General features: G+C 39.3%; 1 protein-coding gene across 1 annotated transcript in view; it reads right to left on the bottom strand.

The window, feature by feature from the left end:
• Window positions 1–25,803, bottom strand: part of Tafa1 (TAFA chemokine like family member 1) — a 515,503-nt gene that overhangs the window by 162,889 nt on the left and 326,811 nt on the right. The gene's annotated exons all lie outside the window — the stretch shown is intronic.

Here is a 25,803-nt window from a genome sequence, read left to right as displayed (position 1 = left end):
TTCCTTTGGTTTGTCTCTTCCTTAAACATTGACTGCACATCACTGGAGAAGCTATACAAGCTGGGATTCAGAGCCATCTCAAGTCTTTTCATTCTCTGAGTATCTCCTATGTATATAAGTTACACATGGTAGCTAACAGTGTCTATCTCTTTTATCAATCTGTCTTTTATAATTGAATTCATTTTGTTCTCAACCTGCAGTTACAGAAAAGGTTTTATAGTATATGGAATCAAATTGATGGAATGAGAATTATTTTGATGTGGTTTATTTGATCGCAATTATCATCTTGATTAGTGACTGGCCTAGAAACTTGAGGTCAGGGACTGAGATGCTGCTTTTCCAGCAGGCGTCCAGTGGTTCTTGTAATCAAGTTACTTTGGCTCTCCTTGCTTCTGAGTTGATGTTCTAATGTTGGGTGCTCCCTGGAACCATCAGCATAACTGGCTTCCACCTCTGTAGATTTTGACTTCATTATTTAGGAGCTTGAACCAACCCCCAGGAAATAAAAGTGCTGTTTGGAGAGTGTCGTGCATGGTTGGGGTGGGAAGCTCTGCCTTCCTTAAATGACCTTGAGCAGAGAGCAGCTTAGAAACAGCAGGTGCTTTCTCCACTCCACCCACCAACCAGAGCACAAGCAACAGCAGGGATATGCTCATAAAATGTAGAAGTCAGTATTCCAAACTACAAGTAGCCTTGATGGTTTTTAAGATGGAAAGATATTGTGGGGAGGAGGATAGAGTAAAGGCATGTACAACATGAAGGAGGAAGGATGGATTTGCCGAGTGGTGCCAGAGAAGGGGGTCCAACAAGAGGGAGACAGGCTGCCTGTGAAGTACAGTGGGGGAAGGAGGATGACTAAGAACAAAGAAAACTGACAAAAATGTATTAAAAAATACCACAATAAAACTCATTACTCCCTATGTTAATTTAATAACAATGAAAAAGAAGGAAGGAAGGAACGAAGGAAGGAAGGAAGGAAGGGAGGGAGGAAGGGAGGGAAGGAGGAAGGAAGAAGGAAGAAGGAAAAAGGAAGGCCAATTCATCCTCATTTCTGTTCTTAGGTTAGTATGGGGAGACCAGAGAGGTTGAGAGGGAAGTCTAAGGCCATAGAGTTCTTTAAGACACAGCATAGAGCTCCCTGGCACAGACAAGCAGACTCTTATCAGTGCTAATTGCATCTTGAATAGATGTCCTTAAATGTAATTGACTCTGTCCTGAAGATGCATCCTTGTTCTTTTCTGTTTTAAAGGAATTTAAAGTATGTCTCCTGAATGGGAAATAGAATACTGTGCTTGCTTTATACTGGCAGTTCTGTAAACTTCATAGTGAGTAGGAAACATAAACCCTTTTAAAATGCAAGACCGTAGAAGACTGACTCAGGAAATCTGTGTGTTGGACAAGATTAGAGTTGGTAATCCCCGTTCTAATCCAATCATAAGCAGGTGGCTTCCCTAATCACTCTCAAAATTTTAGGAATCTGACTGAGAAGCCCCTGTCCTGTCATTTGATCCCTGCCACTGGTGTAAGATACAGTCAGAAGATACAGTCAGTGTCTATGCATGTATTTATATGCATGTGTATATGCAAGTTTTTATTAGCATACAAAGCAATATGTTTTATTATGGGATTTTCATACATATATTTTATCTTTGTTCTCATTTATCCCCCTCCTGCACTGACCTCTCCATACTCCTTAAGTCAAAGTCATAGATACAGCCCTTTAGAGGGCAGGCAACATTGCTAATGACTCAAACAGACTGTTGGGAACTATGGACCTTGGCAAACTGTTCGGCTCATGCATGTCTAAAAGAGAACTGTTTTGCAGTGTGTCGGGGCTACTATTATGATGTTTACCAAAAGGTGCTAATCTTTACCTCTTCCTCTCTCATCCCTCATTGCCAGAATCAAAAGTGATGATCTCCATCAGGGTTCTACAGTCTGTGACATGAGGGCCTAATCCACCCAGTCACCTGACTCTTCTCAGTAAAGTTTTATTGAAACACTCAAACACTTGATTGGCGAATTTTCAATGACCTTTGTTTTCTTACATTGATACAGTCAAGTATCTGTGACAGGCTTATGGTCCTCTAAGCCTAAAATATTTATTATCTGGACCTTTACAGATAAAACTTGCTGGTCCTAGTCAAAGTAGTTTTTGCATGAAATTTTAAAATTTAAAATATTCAAAATTTCATAAGACCACATGTCCAAATGGCAAGGAACTTAACAGATGCTTCTTTTACTATATGTATGTATGGGATACAGCTCCATAGGGTAAAGCATCCAAAGAGCATTCATTTCAACAATACCTTTTCATAAGAGAAAATGCCCAGAAAAATGAGCATTTGAGTTATGCTATCTGGTTAGAACACGATCAGCAATTAAAAACATTGTGCTTGCAGGAGGAAAGGGGAATAGTAGACAAGGATACCTTTGGATTAAGATAGTAAACACAGATTTAAAATTTTCAAATAGAAAAGAAAACTTCAAAGAGATTCAGTCTAGATAAAAGAGCCTGTGGGAGGATCCACGTCAATTTTTATGATGCTCTTGAAAAAAAAAAAAACAGAAAAATCTCCCCAAAACATACAGAATAATTCAGGAAGGGTTTTCAGAAATAAAAAAATAATAGCAGGTCCGCACAGAAGATAGATACAGGAAGCAGATTGCCATCAGCCTTTTAATAAGATGTTGACATAAGAGGGCTGGTTTGTCTTAGAATCAAAGTCTTCAGAATGTTTACCCATCATGTTTTAAAGTCAGCGAAAGCCTTTCCAGTTGTTTTTGCCCCAGCCGTTAATTTTAGGAGCCCTTGATCTTTCTGCTGCAGCCTTTCAAGCACACTGTTTCTCATGAAGGAATGCGATCCCTGTGGCTGTGGAGGGATTGCAGTAATTCATTCTCACACTTCATGTTGAGTTTTAAAAATTGCTTTCAGAGGTGTCAGGGAACGGAGGAGAAAAGGAAGAAAACAAGGGTTATAAAGAAGCCAGTGTTGAAATATTTCAGAACTGCAGCAAGATGGAATTCTCTCAGAATTCATTGGCACTTCCAGGAAACTTACCCAAACCCAGGCACATAAGAGAAATTAGAAAAAGAGGTTTTATGTGATTCACCAATTATATTTCTTATTTTCATTTTTTTAAAAAAAGTGTGTGTGTGTGTGTGTGTGTGTGTGTGTAGACACACCTCTACATTATGTATGCATCTGCATGTTACATGCATAAAGGCCAGAGGTTAACTTTATACAGTATCCTTCCTCAGGATAACATTCATTTTTGTTTTTGTTTTTTGAGAGAGGGCTGCTTATGGGACTGGGACTCCCCATGAAGGTTAGAATGTCTGATCAGGGAGGACAAGAGATATCCTGCCTCTGCACTGGGGTTACAAGTGAGACGAAAAGCAGGCCTGGCCGCAGCTCCATCTACACAAGTGCATGTCACACCCATCGTGCCTGGCTTTTCTCTTAAACGAGGTTCTAGGATGTTAACTGGGCAAGGGACTTTACTGAATGAGCTATCTCTGCAACTCCTTCTTCTAAATTTCTAGCTTAGTTTCTAGGAATAATATGGAATATATCAAGGTACTGAAGAATACAAACCTACTTACAGCAGAATGCAATTCAATGGGTAGCAACTCCTCTTGTAACCTATGAAGCATCCATCATAGGCAGAATGATAAACACAAATAAGTAATAGTAGTCAGTTACCACGCACTTCCATTGTGCAAAGCTCCAAATAATCATGTTATACAAATTACCTTCTTTAGTTCTTACAAGGTTCTTAGATCTTACAAACTAGTGGTCGAAAGTTTGCCATATGGAATACAGCTAACAAGGGGATAAGGCCAGCACCAAGACTGTGCTCTTTAGAATATTTGCTTTTCAGTGACCTTGTGAAGAGTGGCTTCTTTACAGAGTAAAGTAAGTGCTCCTTAGAATTGCCTTCTTGCAATTACTTAGCAAATGGCAGAACCAGAAGAACTAGTGGCCAGTCTTCTGGATTTGATAGGCATTGGACAATATCTGCACACAGGGAATTGTTCATAAATACATTGAAATAGAGGAGGAGAGTCATCCAAGAGTTTGTTTCCTGGATAGGTTACTATGGATAAGTTGCGAAGATGGATAAAAGTAGAGAAGAGGGCTCTGATTTCCTGTTGATAGGACTATTCAGTGTGATTAAAAAGTATTCTGTTGTCTCCACTGCTAAAAATGTGTAAAGGCCGTAGGGATTAGAAGAAGAGAAGAGAGAAGGAGTAGAGAGCCTCATCTCATGGCCCAAATCAGTTCCCATGAGCCAAATAGATTGATACTGGACTTGTTGTTGTAAGTTTTATTAGAATAGGAAATATATGTCCCTTATATCTCATCTACAGTGTTCTGTATTGTCTAGAGAAGGTTTGTGATAGCTACTCTTTCAGTTTGGAATTAGTGAGTTTATAGAGTATAGAGCAAACAAAAGTAAAATAAAATACAGCAAGTGGCAGATGGATGGAAGCAGCAAACAGAGAGCAAGATGCCATCCAATTGGGGGTCTAAAATCTTTTAGCAGAAATTAACAGGGAAACCCCTTTGAGGCAATCAGCAAGAGTTTCCAGTCAGGTAAGACTTCTCAGCAAAATATTAAATAGCTGCATATCTCTGTTATAAAATCAGTGTTCACATTTAACAGAAACCACTGGGCAAGCTGAAGCAGGTAGCTTGAGTTCCTGTTGCACTTTGTCTACATGGCTGAGCTTTCCACCGTGGCACTTCCAGCTCCCCTTTCCCACTGTGGCCACTTTCATATCTTGTGATAAACTATTGTAATGTCCACTGAAAATGGTTACCTTCTAGCTGTTCTCAAGGATACAATGCTGTTACTCTTGGGCTCTTTTGCTCTTGTCTTCCTTCCCTGCTGCAAAGTTAAGGTGTTAGCTCAACTCTGGGAGTCTTTGGAGGATACTTTTAAGGTGGCATGTCTGGGTCTGAAACGCAGGGTAGAGGAATCCCACACTTCTCAGTGAGCTCAAAGGGAGCATGCTGATTTACCATTATAATGTATATTTCATATGGCTCTATACATGATGGTACAGTAACAGGGATTGCATAATTGTAAGAGGCCTGCAAAATCTAAAATCCTATTGTATCCATCACAATAGGAAGCAGCTTAGCTCTACTCTAGAGAAGCCCCACTGTGTCATAAGGGGAAATGTTTACGTGCTGGGTATCAGAGAACCAGTTCCAGCCAAGACCTACTGAGGAGAGTAAGATTTACTGAAAGTAATATTTTTTTTTAAAAAAATGCCTGAGCCCCATAGATCACTTATATCAGTGGTTCTAGCATGAGAGAGCAAGAGAAAGGACACTTTAAACCGAGAGTGGAATCATTTAAGGCATTGTTGTTAATTGGTACATCTAATAACTAGTAATTAGAAGGTAAAATCTCCCATCATGATTTCACAGTGAAGATCAAATGCTCTGTGAATGTGTAATGCCAAGGACATTCCAGAGAGAAGTAACTGGTGCACATTAGCAATGGTGACTAAAGAACTAGAGCTAAGTGCAGGAGGCAGGGGGTAAGAGCAAGTCCTTGCCACTCAGTAGAGAAAACATACCAGGTCCGACACCCCGCCTGAGGGGAGGGTAGAGGGGTTCTTTCACTGGAAAGTAGAAGAATTTGTCAAATGACATCATGCACACTGTAGCTTGTGGTACTCAATCCACTGTCCTTTAACAGTTTATCTTTATTCCAATGGCCAAACATTTCTTTTTCCATTCATTATATGGAGAAATGAAGAACACTGTGTGCAATTCATCACTTATGGCTATAGAGCAATTCTATTCAGAATATGCAAGCATATATATATGTATGTATATATACATATATATATATATGTATGTGTGTGCATATATAATGTCATACTGTATAAGCATATGAGGCTGTTTTGTTTTGTTTTAGCATTCAATGGACTTAATATAGACCAAAGTCTCAATGGCAATGGCCAAAGAATATAAAATAGAGAAATGTTAGCCATCGTTGCCAGCCAATGTTTCTGCTGTCTTCATAAGATAAAGGCCAAGTATCTTGGTGTAAGTCTCTAATCCTAAGACTTTAGAGGTAAGGGATGATAGGAAGATCTCAAGTTCAAGGTCAGCCTGAGTTGTGTTTTAAAAAGACTTGGGCTTCAGGGAATGAAAACACCGGGTAGTCAGCTTTCTCTCATGGGGCACACAAAGCTTGACTCTAGCTGAGTGGACTACATGTTGTTGTTATATTTCTCAGTAGCTTCACTTCAATTCAATCCCCATGTAGCTACTGAGGACACAGGCTACAAACAATAGCAGGTAAACATTCAGCCATCCCCTCTCAGTTCCCTAGGTCTGTGACTCAGCAAGCTGCTGACTCTCCTTGTCCCCAAGAGAGAGAATGGATATTTTAACATCATCAACCCATCTTTTGTTCCACCCTTTTGTCCCACCTTCCTTCAAATGCTATTATATAAATTTACAACAAGGTATATCTGATTTTCTAGAATCAAATTCCAATCCTACATCTTACAAGCACGCCATTTTTAGAGAGGATCTGAGTTCTACCCCTATCTCTGAGAGTATTTTCCAGGCAAGAACAAAAGCTTGGATGAGTTATTATCTCTCCACCCTCAGGAAATACGGGCCCAGGTTTCTTCTGCTTTGTTGTTTAGTTGAAATGACACTCTGCTGTTCTTATCAGCGGATTGCTGATTTCTCTCACTTTTTACCTACCTTCTTATGCCTTGAGTACTGTTAATCCCTTTTCTATTTTCCCCCAGTCAGAGGATTTTCCTGTGCAAAAGAGCAACTCTATTCTGTATTCACTGCATCATGTGAAATTGCATCCCATAGAAGAAAGGACAGCCACACTGAGAGCTACAGGCACACAGGAGCTTCAGAGCAGGGGCTGGTAGGTCTTTGATGAACTTTCCTCTTTGTCTGGACCAGAGACTTTATCTGTCCCAGACTGCTCACTCTGTTATGGTACACCATAACTTAGGCCTTAATAAAAATTCTATGGGAATTTCAACAGGGTACAAACAAGGAGTCTCCAGAGGCTGACAGCTGGTCTCCTCTGACACAGCAGTGTCTTCTCATCCCTGGACAGTGAGTGTCAGCAAAGGCTGACATTATACAGGTTACATATGCCATCAGTCTCCTTTAGCCAGCAGGAACTGAGCTTCCTTTTTCATTTTGAAGACTGTAAAGAAACCTGGATCCGCTTGTCAATCATGCAGTTGGTGACAGAGCACAAGTCATATGCTGCATGGCCTCTGAGTGCCACCTCCCTCATCTCACTTTGCGTGTCTTTGTTATAGAGAGAACAAAAGAACCAGCTTCCAAGATATTAATAAATCAAGTAAAAATGACACAAATAGTGGTCACAGTTCCTGGGAGCTAAAGATCTATGTTAGCTGCCTTTTCCATGTCTCTATGCTGTGAAACAAGGCTCAGACCCAGCTTAGGTCTGGGCTGGACCCCCAGTTCCTTGCTTCTCAGTTTGATCTGGTTATTTTAGTGGACTGAGAATATCAACTGATGCTAAGTAGTTAGTGTGAATTTACAGGCAGCCTTGTTGTCTGGAGTGCCTTGAGACTGCTATGGTACAAAAGCTACCATTGAGTAGGAAGGCCCATTTATGAGATAGACTTGGTTCTGTAATTAACTTCTGCAATATATGAGTACAACCAGGGGTCTCCAAACCTTCTAAAGTCAAGTGGTACCTTTGTGGCATTAGTAGATGCTCAGCAGCTGCATGAAGCTTTCCGTTTAGTAGTTAATACTTGGTTCAAACACTTCCACAGATATGTATGCCTTAATAATTTAGAAGTCACCCAAACCACCATATTATAAAAAAGTTATATCACACTTTGCACACATATTAACTATTATAAAAATAAAATAGTGCTGTTGTGTAACTTCTAAAATACCAGAGTCTGATAGCACCACAATACTGAAATGGTCCATTTGTAAATGTTATGTTACATTTACTTATGCATTCATGTATATACGGCACAGAGCAGATATGGAGGTCAGATGGTAGATGGTAAGAGTCAGTCTGACCTTCCATCATATTGGTCCCATGGATTGAACTCAGGTCATCAGATCTGGTGGCAAGTACCTTTGCCTGTTAGCCATCTCACCAGCCATGACTTTAAAGAAAAATACCATAATTGCTGAAAACTCTGTTCTATAAAGGTGTGAGATCATTAAAAATACATAGCAAAAAAAAACCCATAGTAAATAGTACACATGATAATACAGTTTTAAAATTACATAGTAGTTCACTGTTCAAAATTTATTTAGGGATAATGCATTGTCTCAGTTATTTTAAGGTCTGCTGGATGAACTCAGGTCCTCAAATTGCACAGCAGTACATAAACACAGAGTTTAAGAACCATGAATTGAAATCAAGCCATCTTCTTACCTCTGACTGGCAGGTCTAGGAGGCTAATATTGTGTTTAACACTTATGAGAGCCAAGAGCGGAATTGCCATGAACAGAGGTCAATCTCCTTCAACCTTTACTGTGCATAAGAATAACCCTTTAATGTGCACAGAATAAATAAATGGTTCCCTGCTCCAGAAATTATGATTCAGTAGAGTAATGAAATACTTCTAGAATCCATGTTTCTCATTTTACCAAGGGTTTTATATGTAGGTGGTCTGAAGGCTACAGTTGAAGAAAGACTGCTGGCAATATAGCATTTATTTTCTTGTGTTATATTAAAACACCAACAATTTAGGAAAGAAGAGTTAACCTGTAGCATTTTCTTCAGAATGGATAATAGCACCCTTGAAAGGACCCCAGTGGCTGGCTCAGTAATGTTCTCTGATTGGATCCCCTAAGTAATCGATCTATAGATTCTGACCTGCCTCATGCAGGCTTTCCAAAAGCTCCCTGTTAGAGCAACTAGCCTATAGGAAATTTGATCTTTTAGATAGAAAAAAAAAGCATTGAAAAAAAGAAAGATGCCTTGTGAGTGAAGAATCTATGATTAAATCCTAGAGGCTGCTCTGAATAAAGAGAAATTATGGTTATTAAATTCTTGGCAGATTACAGGGTAAAAGCACCTCACACGGAAAAGGCCAGATCAGGTCTTTGTGATGGGTAACTCACTAAGCTTGAGAGGAGCAGGCTGTACTTCTTGAAGGATATTTGCCTACAGCATAATACCAATAACGGAAATAATATCAGATCATATAAAGTTGAGGCTTTTATTCTCCACAGAGCTGAGAAATGATGAGAGAGGCACTCTGGGAATTTTCCCTGTAGATTAAATATTTGAATCATGACTGTCGGAGACAATCACATTCAGCTTGAAAATTACTTTGCTATCTCAAGCATGCTGAGAAGAAAAGAGACTTTCGGTATCACAATTAAGACATGAAAATTTTATTTTCTGTGGGATTTGTATAGTTAAGGAAAGAGAAAAATATTTGAATGGTACTTAATGTTTTAGCTAAATTTAACTAGCTCATTTTCTGGCACCCATACAGGATAAACAAGTTCACAGCCTTTGTGGGCTGATTAAGGATATTCTGTTGATGCTCTCATCCATCCTGAATAGGATCAGTCGATAAAACAGAACAAAAGCTAACTGCAGGAACATTTTTATTGTTAATGGAAGTGGCAAATTACACATTTTCTAGCACCTACTATTGTTTGCATTCAAACTGGTGTGGACTTTGTTTTCTGCTGAGACTTAAGAAGACCTTTAGGGGCAAGAGGTGGCATTTTTTCCCTATGGATTTATTCCTATATTTATTACTTTTCTATTACTGTGATAAAACACCATGACCAATAGCAACTTATAGAAGAAAGAGTTTATTTTGACTTTGGGTTCCAGAGGAAGAGTCCATAAGAGTGGACAACAACAGGAATAAGACTAGGATGCTGGCTGATCACGTGGAATTCACATATAGGAAGCAGAAATGGAGCAAGAAATGGGGCGAGGGTATAGACTCTCAAAGCTTGCCTTCAGTGAAGTTCTTCTTGTAATGAGGCTCCACCTCCTAAAGGCTCCATAACCTCCATGGAAGGATTAAGCCTACAGAAGTGTTTCTCATCCAATAGAAGGCAATTCCCTTATCTTTGCCAGGGCTAGTGGTGATTCTCTATGGAAGCTACCAGCTTGTTCAAAAGGGTTTGGAGATATTCCATAGATTCATAGGTCAGCTAGCTCAGCTGAACTTCAGGGAAGATAGTAACCATCTAATGAGAGATGGATGGATGGATGGATGGATAGATGGATGGATGGATGGTAGGTAGGTAGATAGATAGATAGATAGATAGATAGATAAATAGATATGCAGAATTTCCTTCTCAAAATATAAGTTCTTTCAAATATCAGTTCACAAAAACACCAGTTCTCAAGCTCCTTTGTATTCTAGTCCCTTTCATGTTGACCCTTCATTCCACACCTCCTCACCCACGCTCAAACTCCTGCCAAGCACAATCACTGGTATTTCTCGTTGCTCTTTCTGACCAATATCACTGCTTCCATGACTCCTCCTGGTCTAGAGAACCAGCTGACTGCTTCCTGACTTCTACCAACTAGTGTCTCCCATGGTATTTTATGTCACTTCTTCTAAGGCTTCTCTGACTCCATTGTCTGAATCAGAGACACCCTTATCTTGACTGAGATAAAACAACAACAACAATAACACTTTAGTGCATACTCCCCTCCACCTATAAAGAACCACTACTTTCAATGTCATTGACCCCCTCTACAGCTTTGCCATCATGTGACTAGGTAGTCACCCCTTTAGTTTTTAATTCAGCTTAATACCCCTTCAAAACATTTGAATTACTTTTAATATGGCTTTGGGGGAGCCTAGGCAGTTTGGATGCTCACCTTACTAGACCTGGATAGAAGTGGGCGGTCCTTGGGCTTCCCACAGGTCAGGGAACCCTGATTGCTCTTCGATCAGATGAGGGAGGGGGACTTGATCAGGGGAGGGGGAGGGAAATGGGAAGCGGTTGCGGGGAGGAGGCAGAAATCCTTAATAAATAATTAAATAAATAAAAATAAATAAATAAAATATAAATTAAAAAAAGAGCTTTCTTTATACACATATTTCTTGTTTCTCTTGTAGAATATTTCATATTTTTGGAAAGAGAAAGAGCCTCAAATTTGTCTTTCTTTCTCAAATTTGGTTAGCATTCCCTTCTACATTGGTATGATTCTTTTAAAATTGCAATTGGGAGCCGGGCGGTGGTGGCGCACGCCTTTAATCCCAGCACTGGGCAGGCAGAGGCAGGCGGATCTCTGTGAGTTCGAGGCCAGCCTGGTCTACAAGAGCTAGTTCCGGGACAGGCATCAAAGCTACAGAGAAACCTTGTCTCGAAAAACCAAAAAAAAAAAAAAAAAATTGCAATTGTGGTCTAAACTGAACTCCCTACCTCTAATAACTCAGGGCTCCCTTTACTTATAATTGCATTTTCTATGGTAAAATGCTAGCAAAATGATAGAACAGCTTTAGTAAGACACATAATAAAATCCTATATTATACTTTGAGGAAAATAAATTCTCATGGCATTTCTATTACACTAAAACAACAAAGTGTAGCTTTGGTATATAGTGCCAATCTGTAATTATTGAAGTGCTTTCTTATTTCTTAGTATGCACAGACATTTTAATCCTTCTTATCTCGCCCAACATGGTACTGTCCATGTGACTTGTGTTAGCCAACAGGATGTAGGTAAAATCTACATTGCATATGTCTCGTCGAAGCCTCAAGAGATACTTGTTTTTCATTTGTTTGCTTGTTTTTACCCGACATACTATTGGCCGGAAAAGGCTACATCCTAGACATCTCCTTTCTTTTAAAATTGAGCCCAAATACCTGTGATTTTTAACTTACAGAAAAAAACAAAACAAAGAACAAGACTGGACAGTCCTCTCTGGCCAGGGCCACATGTTGCTGCACACATGGCATGAAAACAGGGACGATCCCCATGTGTGAAATGGAGGAAGGGACACAGGAGATGATGCACTTTGTAATAGCTTGTCCACAGTGACTAATTCAGGACTTAGAGTAAGCTCATTTCCTTAAAACAGCACCATTTCATTCAGACATAGTCAATGACTCAAGAACCTTCCACTGCCCCCTCCCAGTTCCTAAATACTAAAAAGCTAGGTCTCAACACAAGTGTTAGCGCTAACAAACAATATTTAAACCATACCATGACAGTGACTGTAGATTTATACACAGCCTGGCTATAAGCCCAGATAAGCTTGTCTTGGATCGGGCAAACCAGAGACAAATCACCAAAGTCTATGAGTGAGTAACAGAGAGTTTGAAGTCACTGAAGTTTGCAGTAATTTGTTATACAACAGTTAAAATACCAATAAATGACTAATGCATTTCTCAAACATTGAGTAGGCCTAGAGCAAGTATGAAACATCATTTTTACAATAACTTAGAATAATCCTTTTTTAAAAAAATTAAAGGCAAGGCTTTGTATATCACAAATTGGCCTCTAACTTACTGTGTATCTAAAGATGTTATAAAACTTCTGATTCTCTTGCCTTCACCTTTCAAGCACTGGCATTACAGTCATTTACCAACCACCGTGCTCCATTTATGATGTGCTGGGAATCAAACCTCATATAGCTAGGCAAGCACTGTGCCAACTGATCTACATTGCCCACCCTCCTCGTCAATCCTGTATATGTTTTTAGAACCAGAAAGCAAAGTTTGAATTCTGACTTAATTATTTTAAATCCCTCTAGCCTTGGGTTCAATAAAAAAGGGTGGGGGCAATGATTCCTATTTTACAAGGTTTTGGTAGAGATAGCAAGGAAACATGGTGAACACACAATGCTATACGATCAGGGGCTTGACCTAGAATTTGGGACATAATAGATAAAAGATTACACAGATAAAAGATAAAACTAGACAATAAATAAAGAGGGTGATGTGGTGAGCATCAGTGTTCCTTTAGTTAGGGGGCATTTTGGCCACTTACTTTTCACAGAATTGCTAACACTAACTGAAACCTAGCGGAAAACAAAGATGGATCTTTTTGGTTGAGAGTCAGAAATCACTAAAAGGCAAAGCCACCTGCAAGGCCGCTTATTCAATATTGACAGTAGAGCACAGCCCAAGGCAATTGCTTTGGAATTAAACACAAGTTTGAAACGCAGACTTACTTTTTGAACATCAATAAACACTGACCATGTCAAAAAGGCTCTCTGAGATGTGATGGATGAAGTCCATTATTTAGGTAAAAATTAAGGCCTGGTCTCCTCCAAGTGCTGTTAACAACAGGCATCAAAGATCCATACCAGGTAGCCCTGAACTCACCAGGGAAAAGAGTTTTCAGCATAAGCTTGTACAGCAAAAACAAATACCCACATCATTAAATAAGCCCCAAGCCAGAAGAACTTTAAGCATTGCACTTGAACATGGGCTAATCTTATCTGACAGAAAGGCAGTAAGTGATTAGACACCTCCACCATGTGAGCTTCAGTGAATTAATGACACTGGCTATGGACTCTTGTCTCAGGTATGCCACGCTGATCTGTTGTTTCTTGTTTCCCTTTAAAATAGAATTGAGAAGACAGGCAATGTAATAGAAAGCAAAAGCTAGGGGGGTGTGAATTTTACATAGCAAAAAATCCCTCAGAAGTGATAACAACCTGCTCACCCGTGTGACTTTGGCACACAAGTTTGTAATTTCTTCCAAAATACAATATGGAAACACTTGGCAAGGAGGGGAGATGGAGCTTAGATGTTTAAGAGACACATACACACAGGCACAACATGAAACAGAAATAATAAATAGACAGGAGAACCTCCCCCCCATGTGTGTGTGTTATATGTATGGGTGTTTATGTGTGTCTGTGTGTGCATGCAGAGACCAGCAGTGAACTGCAAGGGATCTCTCCCATCACTTTTAACCTTCATTTTTGAGACAAGATTTCTGAGTGGGACATCCATCCAGTGAGCACCAGGGACCTCTCTGTCTCAGCCCTACTTGTGCTGTTATAGATGTGCAGGTACATACCATCATATCCAGTGTTCAATCTTTCTATTGTTTGAGAAGTTTCTACACATATTGAACAAGTTTTGATTAAATAATGTAAATTGTCAAGCATTACAAGACATATTATCAAATGGGCAACTTGCTAAAAATACCCATCCTGCCTAGCTTCCTAGTACTCAATCAGTATATAGTCATAGACTTCAATGAATGGCCAAAGATATGTTTTTATAAATATATTTGATATTTAAAAGAGTAGCAATGTTTATATCAATGTTTATATTTCTGGACTTTCTCTAAAATTTGAATAGATAGGATAATTCTGTGTCATGGGGTGGCAGGGAAGCAGGTAAGATTCCAAATGCATGAAAATGAGACTCCAAAGTCATAGCAAACAGTTTCAGAGGCTGCCCATCCCAATATCATTAGAATCATGATGGTCAATATTTAAGGAAGGGATGCAATAAAATGGGCCCTCGACTAGCTCTTTTAACTATGTTACCTTTAATTCTCAATACAAGCTGGATTTTTTTTTTTTAGCTTAAACCAATGATCAGTGAGAGTGTTTTACTGAAGTCCACACATCTGGCAAAAGGTGAGAATGGGCTTCAAGATCAGCATGGTCTGACTCCAAGTTTTCCCATCCACTTTCCCAACTCAGTATATTAATGAGAAACAGAAACACTGCCACATGCTGAAAGTGGTGGGCAAGGCTTCAGGAACTGCAAAGAAAATTTACAAATCAAAGCTTGGCAAAGCAACTAAGTAGTGTTTGCCATAAATAAATCTTCCATGTTGCCAGAAGTACCAAGGGGATTCCTTCCAAGGGAGGACATTTTTTGTTTCAGCAAATAATTCATGAACAAACTGAGATTCATTCTAGTGACTGATAACACTCATCATTTATCCATCAGGTTTATAATCAATGGAAATTATTAGAGAAAAGTTACTTAATAACCTTCCAAAGTAGATATGATAGTATATATCTTTGGCTAATGTTATATGTATAAAAATGTATGTCATACATTTTGTAGCATATTCTCTGATTTAAAAAGTGGTTACAACATGATCATAAATCATTGGAAATGCCTGGAAATCTCAGTCATTTGGACATTTAAGTCACTTCTAATTCATCTCTTTTAAACGTAAAAGAGTCACAAATGTCATCATAAGAATGGCATGTGGGAGAGGGGAGAAGGGGAAGGGAGAGGAGTAGAGTAAATATATAGCTCAATGAAAAACAATTGAAAAAAATAGACCAGCATACAATTGCAGACTTGGAAAATTTGATCTCTGTTTGGATAACTCAATTCTTGCCATTTCTTGGGATTCAAAATAGGCAAGTGATGCCATGGGATTGTTCTAAGTGGATGCTTAGATAACTGGACCCTCCCAGATCTGGAAAACAATTTACTTATACTATTATTTTTATTCTTTTTATACTCCAACTCTGAATTTAAATAAAAAAGTTGGTAATCAATTCAACAAATTTGCTCAATTCCCAAACTCTATCAGTCTGGAGGAACAACTAGCTTATTCTGTGAAGAGGGAGGAAAAACATTCCAAATTCCTTCCAGATCAAGGTTTGTGATTGCAACATTCATGCAAACATATTCCTTTTTGTGTAAATGAAGAACAGCAACATTCAGGATCCTCAGCTCTATCCATCCCTTGACAAGATACTAACATTTACTAGTGTATCAGGGTCAGTACACCATATCTGAAGTGCTGAAACCAGAATGTTTTTGCTTTTATTTATTTTTACGTCTTGGAATGCATTTTGAATTTTATAATATTTGCCTGTACATAATGAAACCTCTTGTGGGGATGAGAGCCAAGTCAAAGGCAAAAGATATTTCTGTTTCATCTCTGCTATATCCATGTAGTGCAAAGCTAATTTTATACAATATTTTAAATATCTTGTCCATGAAGTAGTTGGTGTGATAGTTTCCACATGGGACATAGAAGAGTTCAAAAGGCTTCTGATTTTGTAGCTTATAGGGCTTGGGCTTTTTGGACAGAAGAATGCTAATTTGGGCAAATGAGATAGAATTTCTAGATGCCATGGGATACCTTGAGGTTGGAGCATTTAATTGCTGGGATTTACTTTTCTAACTCTCTTTTTTTCTATCCTTTTATGATATAATCCCAAAGTGGTAGGTCCACCATTTACAGGGTTCGGTGAATGAGCATACAGGTGAGTATATCTTTGACCCACCTTAGATTGTAACAAAACAAAAACATAAAGAATGAGTAAAACTCGGGGCAATAGTATCAAAACACCTGTCTTTAGTGGGGATATTGGTATAAGTTTGAAATTTGTTAAAAATATAGGATCAGAGCTACTAAATCAGAGGATATTTTTTTTTTGAGACAGCGTTTCTCTGTGTAACAACTCTGGTTGTCCTGGAACTCACTTTGTAAATCAGGCTGGCCTCGAACTCACAGAGATCCACCTGCCTCTTGAGTGCAGGGATTAAAGGTATGTGTCACCATGCCCAGCTCTGAATCAGAGAATTTTCCAGAATGGAGAAAACTGGCATTTTTTTTCTAGAAAAGACAATGCATTTCTTTAAAGCAAGCTCACTATTCTACTCACATTGCTTAATACAGTTGAAAGAAATCTTGCTTATCTGTATACACACTATTGCTGAGTGGACTGAGAGTTTATTCTGATTTTATGTGAAGACTTAGTAAGTAGCTACATTTTCACAAGAAACTTTCCATTTGAGACTCTTCTCAGCTCATATTCAAAGGTTTTCTCACAAGTGCAGCAATCAAATAATTGAAATACACTATGTTTATTGAATCAATCTATTATATATAGTAGGGATGTTTCCTATATCTGTCTATCTGTGTGTGCATCCGTGTGTGCACCTATGAAGGCCAGAGATTGGTATTCAATATTGTTTCCAACCATTTCCACCCTATATTTTGACATGGGGTCTGTCTGTGTGTGCACTGGAGAGCACCTTTTCTCTGCATACTCTCCGGCATTCATGGTTCTGTTTCTTGCAAACTGTACTGAGTGTGAGGCCTGCCTCACTATGGCTTTGACGTTCTTCTCCTCAGGGTTGGGTGTTATTGATTCCATTCTATATACCCATCATTTGCCTGTGTCTTCCCTGGAAAAATCTCTTCTAAGATGTTTTGTCAACTTTTAAATCTTTTCTTCTGTCCTTATAGAGCTACATAAGTTCCTCATATCTAGAATACCAATTCTCAAACAATTTATTTTTTGCAAATATCTTCTCATAGTCTGTAGGTTGCCTTTTAATTTTATCAACTGTTCCCCTTTCTTGTAGTAGCATTCAAGTTTGATGTAGCTTTTACCTTATTATTTTGATTTTGTTGACTGGTCTTTCAGCAAGGCTCTTATCATAGATTTTTCATCTTGTGCCTTTTTCTAAAAGTTTACACTCCTAAGTATTATGCATACATCTTCATCCATCTTTTTTTAATTTCACTATATATACTTTACACAAATATTTCAACAATTTTTGACACATATATAATTCGTTTAACTAGATAACTAGAAAATTAGTTACAGCTACTCATGAGAAGGTATAAATAAAATTGTGTTGTATCTTTAACTTTACATTCTTTTATATATAAATTGTATAGTATAACTTAAAACATTACTCTTTATTTGGTGATGCATCTATGTCTGCTCCTTCAGTTACAGTATCTCTGAAGCCTCTAAACTGGGCCAAATGCTTTTCATGGTGACAGCAAATAGACAACTGGCTATTTAATAAGTGCTTTCTTTTTAATTTGATTAAATGCCATATAGTAATACAAATATTTAAAAAATGTTTAACATCTTCCATGATCACAGTTCACGAGCACTTTGCTCCAGCCTGCTCACGGACCATGGAGAAATAGATGCTGTTCTGCCCAGCAGCTGCAGGCGGTGCCACACTGCTTGACCTTGTGATTCTGAGTCTCCACCATCAGGTCTGTGGTCTAGAGGGTGGATAGGTGGTGCGTGATCACAATGCAGGTGTGGCTTCACCTAGTTGACCAGGAAGTCTGGACAACCTTTTCACTTTCTGTGTCCAGAAATAGGTTGCTTCCTCCAGAAGAAGCATATGAAACTGTCTGACAAGGGTGCATGCTACAGCGGTGCACGACTTCTGCCCACCCAGTGGCTAAGCTCCTTTGTCTCCTACTCTGCTGTTGTATTTACCATTCTGAGTTGAGTTCTATATGTGATGTAAGATGTGCCAATGTTAAACACTGCTTTGCACGTGGCCGTCTAGTTTTCTCAACACAATTTTTTGAAGAGTCTCTCTTTACTCTGTCTTGGTGCCTTTGCAGAATGTTAGCTGACTGTAAATGTCCAGGTTTACTTATAGGCATTCTACTGTGTTGGTCTATGTGCCATAGTTACATATGCCTATGAGCTTTGTCATATAATTTGAATGCTGGATGCTTCATTCTTATTGTTTAAGATTGCTTTAGCTACTCCAACTATATTGGTTCTGTATGAATCACATCAGTTTCCTAATAATCCCATAGAAGATGAGTATTCTTACCTCCAAGTTACCAAAATGATTGTGTTTCTCAGTCAAGTAACTTGTTCATATAATTTGGAATGAGCTAGGCCTAAGAGATCAGACTATTTTCATATCTGGGCACGAAACCTCTTTATAAACACATATCTCGGAGATGACCAAATGCAGCTGTAGGTTATCTGTATTTTTCACATTTTCCATGACACCTATACAAAACTCTTCCAAATTTTTAGCTTTAACCAATAGCTGGGATTGAGAGTGTGTGGATGGAGTTTGATGAAAGTCATAGTAACACTCAAACAAAATCATTGTTTAGGACAGTTTTTTGATTAAAGCAAAAAGGCTTTTTATCATAACAGATACTGTAACAGAAGTGCGAAAGCGAGTTCCCACCACGTCATTGGTCATCACCATCTCCCATGAGTCTTTCCTGGGCCAGAACTGGTTGCGAATGGTTATACTGGCACAGACGACCTGAGGAGTACAGAGAAAGGAAACCAAGGCACCACAAATTCAAGATGTACCTTTAAGTGTGACTACAATAGTCTGTGTTCTGCATCTCCATGGAGACTATAGAGAGGAAACCAGGGTCCCAGAAAGCATCATAGGGCTTAGTAACATCATGGAGTTAAGATTTTTCCATTTTGTTTAGCCTGGGCCCCATCTGCCTTACACTGAATTCTCATTTCTTTATATTCTGTCAATGCTCTTACTTCCTGTCTAATCCTCTTCTGGATTTCTGTATCACTGTTTTCTGCCACTAGGTTCTAATTTCTGACTCAATTTCATCGGTCTCTGCTCTTCAGAGGTACAACGCTACATACACATTCATTGTGTGTAAGCAATCTATTCTCTAAAATGGATGAATAAAATAGGAGCTGTACAGAAAACAGTGTTATCTGTGAGCTGATGTTCAGGCCAAGTGAATTCTAAAGTGAACTCAACAATAAAAATGAATAGATAACGCATGTATGCCTCACGTCTGCCTGCTGCTTTATGCAAGTTCCTGGAAAAGCCTGTAAACAATTTGCAATGCTCCGGCAAGGTTGAAACGTTTGTTACTGCCTTTCAGCAAATGGTTGAAATGCTCAGGCTGGTTTCCTGGCCCAGCAGATAGTTTACCCAGCAATTGCACCTCAAGGGGCTTCAAAACCGGGTAATCACTGCTTCCCCCAAACACAAATCTGAAACTAAATAGGATCATCAAGAGGAAGAGAGTGTCCTCCTGAAACCGGGGCAGCAATTGCTGTGCTCAATAAAAATAGCATCCTACCCAACATCAGAGGCAATTTTATGAAATTGGTAATTTCAGCACTCACACATCCCAAGCCCTGCACTGGGGAATGCATCTGAGAGAACAGCACAGAATCCCAGTTGATCCCCAAGCAGCTGATTCATGAAAACTCAGCATGGAGAAAACATAAAAGTCGAAGCTATCATTCCAGTTGAGAAAGAGGAGAAAAAAATGTGAGCCTCGGTCACATCAAATGGCGATGTCCTTTTAGACCGACAGATTCCCAGGTCAGAGTCAGCCACGGTGAACAATAAATTCATCTCTGAGACACGGTTCATTTCTGGAAAGGTAATATTCCTCCGATCCCAATTACTTTCTATACTTAGATGCCCATTTAAGAAAAAACCCTCCTCATATTATGACATGCTTTAGACACAATTCTCTAGGATTCAAATTTTCTTTAGTTTTTTGGGTATTTGAATCCACTTATTTTCCCCGGTAGTAGCTAAGCAGGGAGGAAGTATTTATATCTTGCATTAAACATGAGCCACAGAACAGACTTTGTGGAGAAGCCTCCTTCATTCTAACATAGTCCTATCATTCATCTCAGTTTGGAGATTTTCGTGCACTTTGGTTAACTATTCAAAATGACACTGAACCATGCCCAGGTGGTAATAAGACTCAACAAACAAACTTTGTTGGGAACTTACTTCATGCCCAGCATGTCAAGGGTTTTCATAAGCCTAATACGTTTGCACTTTAATGAAGCTGTACTGCTATCCTCATTTTACTGTCAAAAAAAATGAAATCTTAGTGATATTTGCTATTTTGGCCCATTTCATGTTCCTAATGAATTATAGAAATTAGCACTTGAACTACGATTGACCTAACATCAAAGTTAAAAATTAGTTTACCTGGTCTCTGCCTAGTTTTACATTAATTTTAATTCCAATCCTATATAAAATTATTTTTGTTTGAACACTGATAGTCCTAAGATTCCCAAATTAGTCTTCCTATTACCTGAATGAGGTAGTAGTTTGGCGATGAAATCCAGAGTCTAGAGTGTGTGCTTAGAGGTGTCCTTACCCAGCTCAGGACTCTGCCAGCTGCAGTAATAACTGGCTTGATAAGACATGTCCATCAGTGCAACAGTGATGTGAATATGTCAGGGTAAAACCTTCACTTTCTGATCTTATAGAACTCATACCAGGTACCTGGCCAAGAACCCATAGCCAAGTAGGTTATAAGGCTAGGAGAGGACCTACCATTATGTTGCTAAATGGACACAGCATCAAACTGTCCTTTAAATACTTGTCTTTATACCCATAGATCAGTGCAACGCTCAACAATCATCAGAGAAGCTCCTGTTTGTAGTGTATGATGCTCAATATAAAGATCTACAACTGGTCCAAGTTCAGAGAATAAGAGAGTGTAGAGTTCTCAGCCCCACATGGGGACATCTATATCAGAACCTTCTTTACAAAGCTCAGCGATTATTGTGGAAAATGGAGAATAAAAAAAATATAAGAACCATAAGTTGAAAGAATTGCTACTAAACTGTGTTTTCCAGACATGACAGGGCGGTTGTACTCGTGGATTCACAGTGGATATGGAATGCACTGTACCTGAAGAGGAAAATCAAGCCAGATGAAAACCCAGCGTGAGAGGCCTACACAATCCCAACCCTAGCAGAAGAGTTATTGTTAGCTGAGGCTGCTAGAGGAGAAGCAACAGCTTTCTTCAGAGAAGTAGTCTCACCAAAATTATCCTTGCCCCGGTGAATGGCCAATCCACAGAGGCAGCACTAATTGGAATCGGTTGTACAGTATATGAGATGGGGGGAGAGGTCATGGAGGAAGGCTTGAAGGAAGTGATTGGGGAGTCGATTTGGTAAATATGTGTACACACATATACATACATACATACATACATACAGTTATAAAAGAAATTTTAAAAAATTTAAAAAGGCAAGATGTCTAAACTCAGTTATAACATTTGGAGTTTTGTCTCATAATATCCCTTACCCTTTTTAAATTCATCTCAGAGAAGGTACTTTCTTTTACCAGAAATGAGAGGATTAAGCAAAAGAGCCCTTTGAGGTATACCTAACCTTGTGTCTATCCAATAATGAGGGCTCTTAAGTTCCAGTTTCATTTGCTTCTGACATGATCACTGTTTACTTCCTGGTGGCCAAATCTGTATGTCCACTCAAACATGAGATCCTGGTCTCACAAAGGCCACGGAAAGGCAGCACGCAGGACAGACTGACAGTCAGCCTTCTCATTCCCATGCCTTGGCCGCTGTAAGTGTTCAGGTAGTCTGAGGAAAATTCAAGGGCTATGTCACTAGTGCATCCATCCACCACTCCTGGTTCCTCTGAGTACTGTGTTGTATCATAATCTCCAATGACACAGAACCAATGCTGTTGCAAACAATCCTCATTTGGAAGAACTGCACACACTTGGGGGGCTCAGAGCTGTGATGCCAGGCATGCCCCAAATGCTGATTTTATTCAATGGCATCAGTGAAAAGAAGAATGATTACAGAAAAAATTTAAAGATAAATCCTAGAAGAATATTTGAAATGTGTAGTCAGGATGGTCTAAAAATTTCAGTTCCTTGTTTTGTACATGAAAATGAGAAAACAACACATACAAGAAAATGGCATTTGGGACTTGAGAGCTCAGTGAATTCCATTAAGTATTTTATTTATATTTTCCTGGAATTACTTTTTCTTGAATTCTCAGACACTCTAAGTCCAGTTCATACAGCCCTCTTATAAAGTTAACATCAAATGTTATGCATATCTCTTCCCTGCAAAAATTCTTCAGCATAGCAGCTCCTAATCTTAGAGAAGTTGGTAAGAACTGGGAATATGTGTCCAAGTTACTGCAAGGTAATGTGATTGGGAAAAAAAAATTCTTAATGATGTATCAAGTCATGGCCTTCTAAGTCACAAAAAGAATGTGAGAAGAGTTTTCGAGATTCCTGGAGCATTATGACAACTTGATTAGTACAATAACATCTTGAAATCCCCACTGGTTCCTCCCAGAGTCCACTGACACTGAAGCTCCAAGATTTACCCGGGACCTTGTAGTTCATGTAGTACTGCGCAGAGGTTAATGGGCTTGTCTCCACTACACAGACAGCACACACAATGAATAGTGAGAGGCCTCAGTACAATCACCTACAATAGGCTCTGTGGATGTCTGCATGCTCCTTTGCTGCCATGCGCGCTTTACAGTCTTCACAGCCCTTACCTAATTGCACCATTACAGCAAACTCAGAAAGTAGATGCTATTACCATCCTCAGTATATGAGCAAGAAGTTAATAACTAATACAAACATCAGCTGTGGGGGAAACAGCCCCAGCCAAACAGATCACACTGCTCAGAATCCACACTCCTATCTACAGCACTCCACAGGAAACATGCATGCTTCTAACTGTTGGAGGAAGGACGCTTGTTTGTTCCCAGCTGCTCAACAAATGATCACACAGAAATTGTATTAATTAAATCACTGCTTGGCCCATTAGCTTTAGTTTCTTATTTGCTAACTCTTACATCTTAGTTTAACCGATTTCTAGTAATCTGTGTATTGCCACGTGGCTGTGGTTTACCAGCTAAAATTCCAGCATCTCAGAGTTGCTACATGGCTTCTCTCTGACTCCACCTTCTTCCTCCCGGAATTCAGTTTACTTTTCCCGAGCCACCTAAGTTCTGTCCTATCAACAGGCCAAGGCAGTTACTTTATTCACCAATGGTATTCACAGCATATAGAGGGGAATCTTATATCATCTACCAACCTCCCTCCTAAAATCAATGACACTTGCATCTAGTGCCATTAAATGATTTCCCTAATGTCACACATCCAGTTCATAACATATATGGATTTCAGACCTCACCCTGATGTCTTCTATTGCAATGGTTCCCAACCTTTGTAAGTTGGTGAGAAGTTATACACACAAATACATTCCCTTTGTGTGTCAGCTTGGAGCAAGTGTATCCCTAACAGCTCAACATGATGTTCCAGTGGGAAACAATTTCATAGGAGGAAAAATCATATTATACAAGGCCACTCTGTGAGGAAGAGTGATAAAGAGACCACACATGCACAGACAATGGGAAGAACAAGGCCCAACCAAGGAAGAACCCAGGTCTTCCTTTTTTCTAGGTAATGAATGAATAGTATTACATTGCTAATTACTGCTTTGGATCCACTGCATTTCCTGTCTAGTTATAAAATTAAAAACTTTCTACCAAAAGAGGTCTATCTAGAGCAAGACCATGACCCTGCCTCCTTCCCCAAAGACCACATCAGTCCATGTCCCAGGACAAATTTCACCACATACCTGTCACCCTTCCTGTGACTCCCAGCCATCCCTAGGATTTGCTGGTCCCTTTGTTGCAAATCAGGAGATGGTTTTGTTTGTTGAGTGCCACTGTTTCACTATGCTCTTTCGTGCTTGGGTGGTTATGATGTAGAATCTTACATTATATATTGTATTGCATGAAGCCCTTTCTGTTAACTATGATTTGTGGCTGTATTTCTAAAATAGGGAACATTCATCAGCAAAACACAACAGGGAAATAATCTCAATAACTGCCAACAAACAGAAAGCAAGGCAAGACCTGTATAACTTTGGCTAAAGTCAACAATTTAGCTTTACGGGAAGAAAAAACTCTAAATTTTTATTATTTAATCTTGTTTATCCCTAAAAAACATAAATTTGTGGTCATGAGAGAGTTTCTTAAAATGGGGTTTGGGAAAGACTTGAAATGGTGGCTCACACCTATAATCCTAATCCCAGGTCTAGGAAGGCAGAAGTAAGAAGGGGTTTAGAATGAGGCTGGACATGGTGGCTCATGCCTTTAATTTCAGCAGTAAGGAGGCAGAATCCAGGGAAATATGTTGATTTTGAACATAGTCTGGGCTACAGAGTAAGGCACTATCTCAAAATTAAAACATAAATATTTATAAAACAAGAAAAACTCAACTGAGCAGTGGTGGTGCACACCTTAATCCTATCACTTGGGAGGCAGAGGCAGGAAGATCTCTGAGAGTTTGAGGCCAACTTGGTCTACAGAGCTAGTTCCAGGACAGCTTGGGCTATTACACAGAGAAACACTGTCTTGAAAACAAACAAACAAACAAAAAGGTTGAAAAACTGGTATTTACTGACAAAAAAAGCAAAACTGTAATTCCTGGAGCCTTAGAGTATTTTAGGGGTACCTGGAGCCTGGTACCCCTCTACTAATGTCTCTTCAGCTGTTGATCTGGTTAGCTCTGGCTGTCAACTTGACACAATCTAGAATTGTTTGGGAAAAATCAGCTTGGTCTGTGGCCATGTCTGTTGGAGACTGCCTTGATTGTTGATGGGTGTACAAGGACCCAGGCAATGGTGGGCAGCACCATTCCCTGGGGAGATGGTCCTAAACTACATGAGAAAGCAAACTGGGCATAAGCCTACATTTCGGGCAGCACGTAATATCCTTTATGGTTCCTGAAATATTTATTTGGGTGTGAAGTGAGCTCCTTTGTCAGAGGAAATACTGTGTGGAACGGTAAACAAGCCTGACTCCAAGTTGTTGCTTCTGTGATGGACTGTGACCTGGAACTGCAATCCAAATAAATCTTTTCTCCCTTAAAGATGTTTTTTTGTTTGGGTGTTTGCCACAACAACAGAAATAAAACCAGAAGAGCTTTGATCAGAAATGCTAAGATGAAAATTAGTCTGGATTACAGTATGGCTTCCCCTCCTCAATGCAGCACAGGGGCTCCTGTTAGCAGAGGGCTCCACTCTTTGATTTCATTTGCTTCACAGTAAATCCACAAGCTAGCGTGTGCTTTATGTCATGCTGCTTCTGAGGACCGCATTTTAAGTTAGGAATTCCAGCTAATCGCACAGGTTAGAGGAATCAACAAACGTTCCTGTCATTGAGGTCCTCTCACCAGCTGGTAGCTATTCTACTTCCATCCTTTTCAGTTTCGCACGATAGTGTGCGTTTCAGTTGTGAGATTCATAATTTTGATGGCTGAAATTACCTG

The sequence above is a fragment of the Microtus oregoni genome, unplaced genomic scaffold, assembly GCF_018167655.1.
Source record: "Microtus oregoni isolate MIOR12 unplaced genomic scaffold, Mior012 000002F_ref0000024, whole genome shotgun sequence".
Taxonomy (NCBI): Eukaryota; Metazoa; Chordata; class Mammalia; order Rodentia; family Cricetidae; genus Microtus; species Microtus oregoni.
The sequence above is the reverse complement of the archived record's forward strand: the minus strand, read 5'-3'. Positions and strand labels throughout refer to the sequence as shown.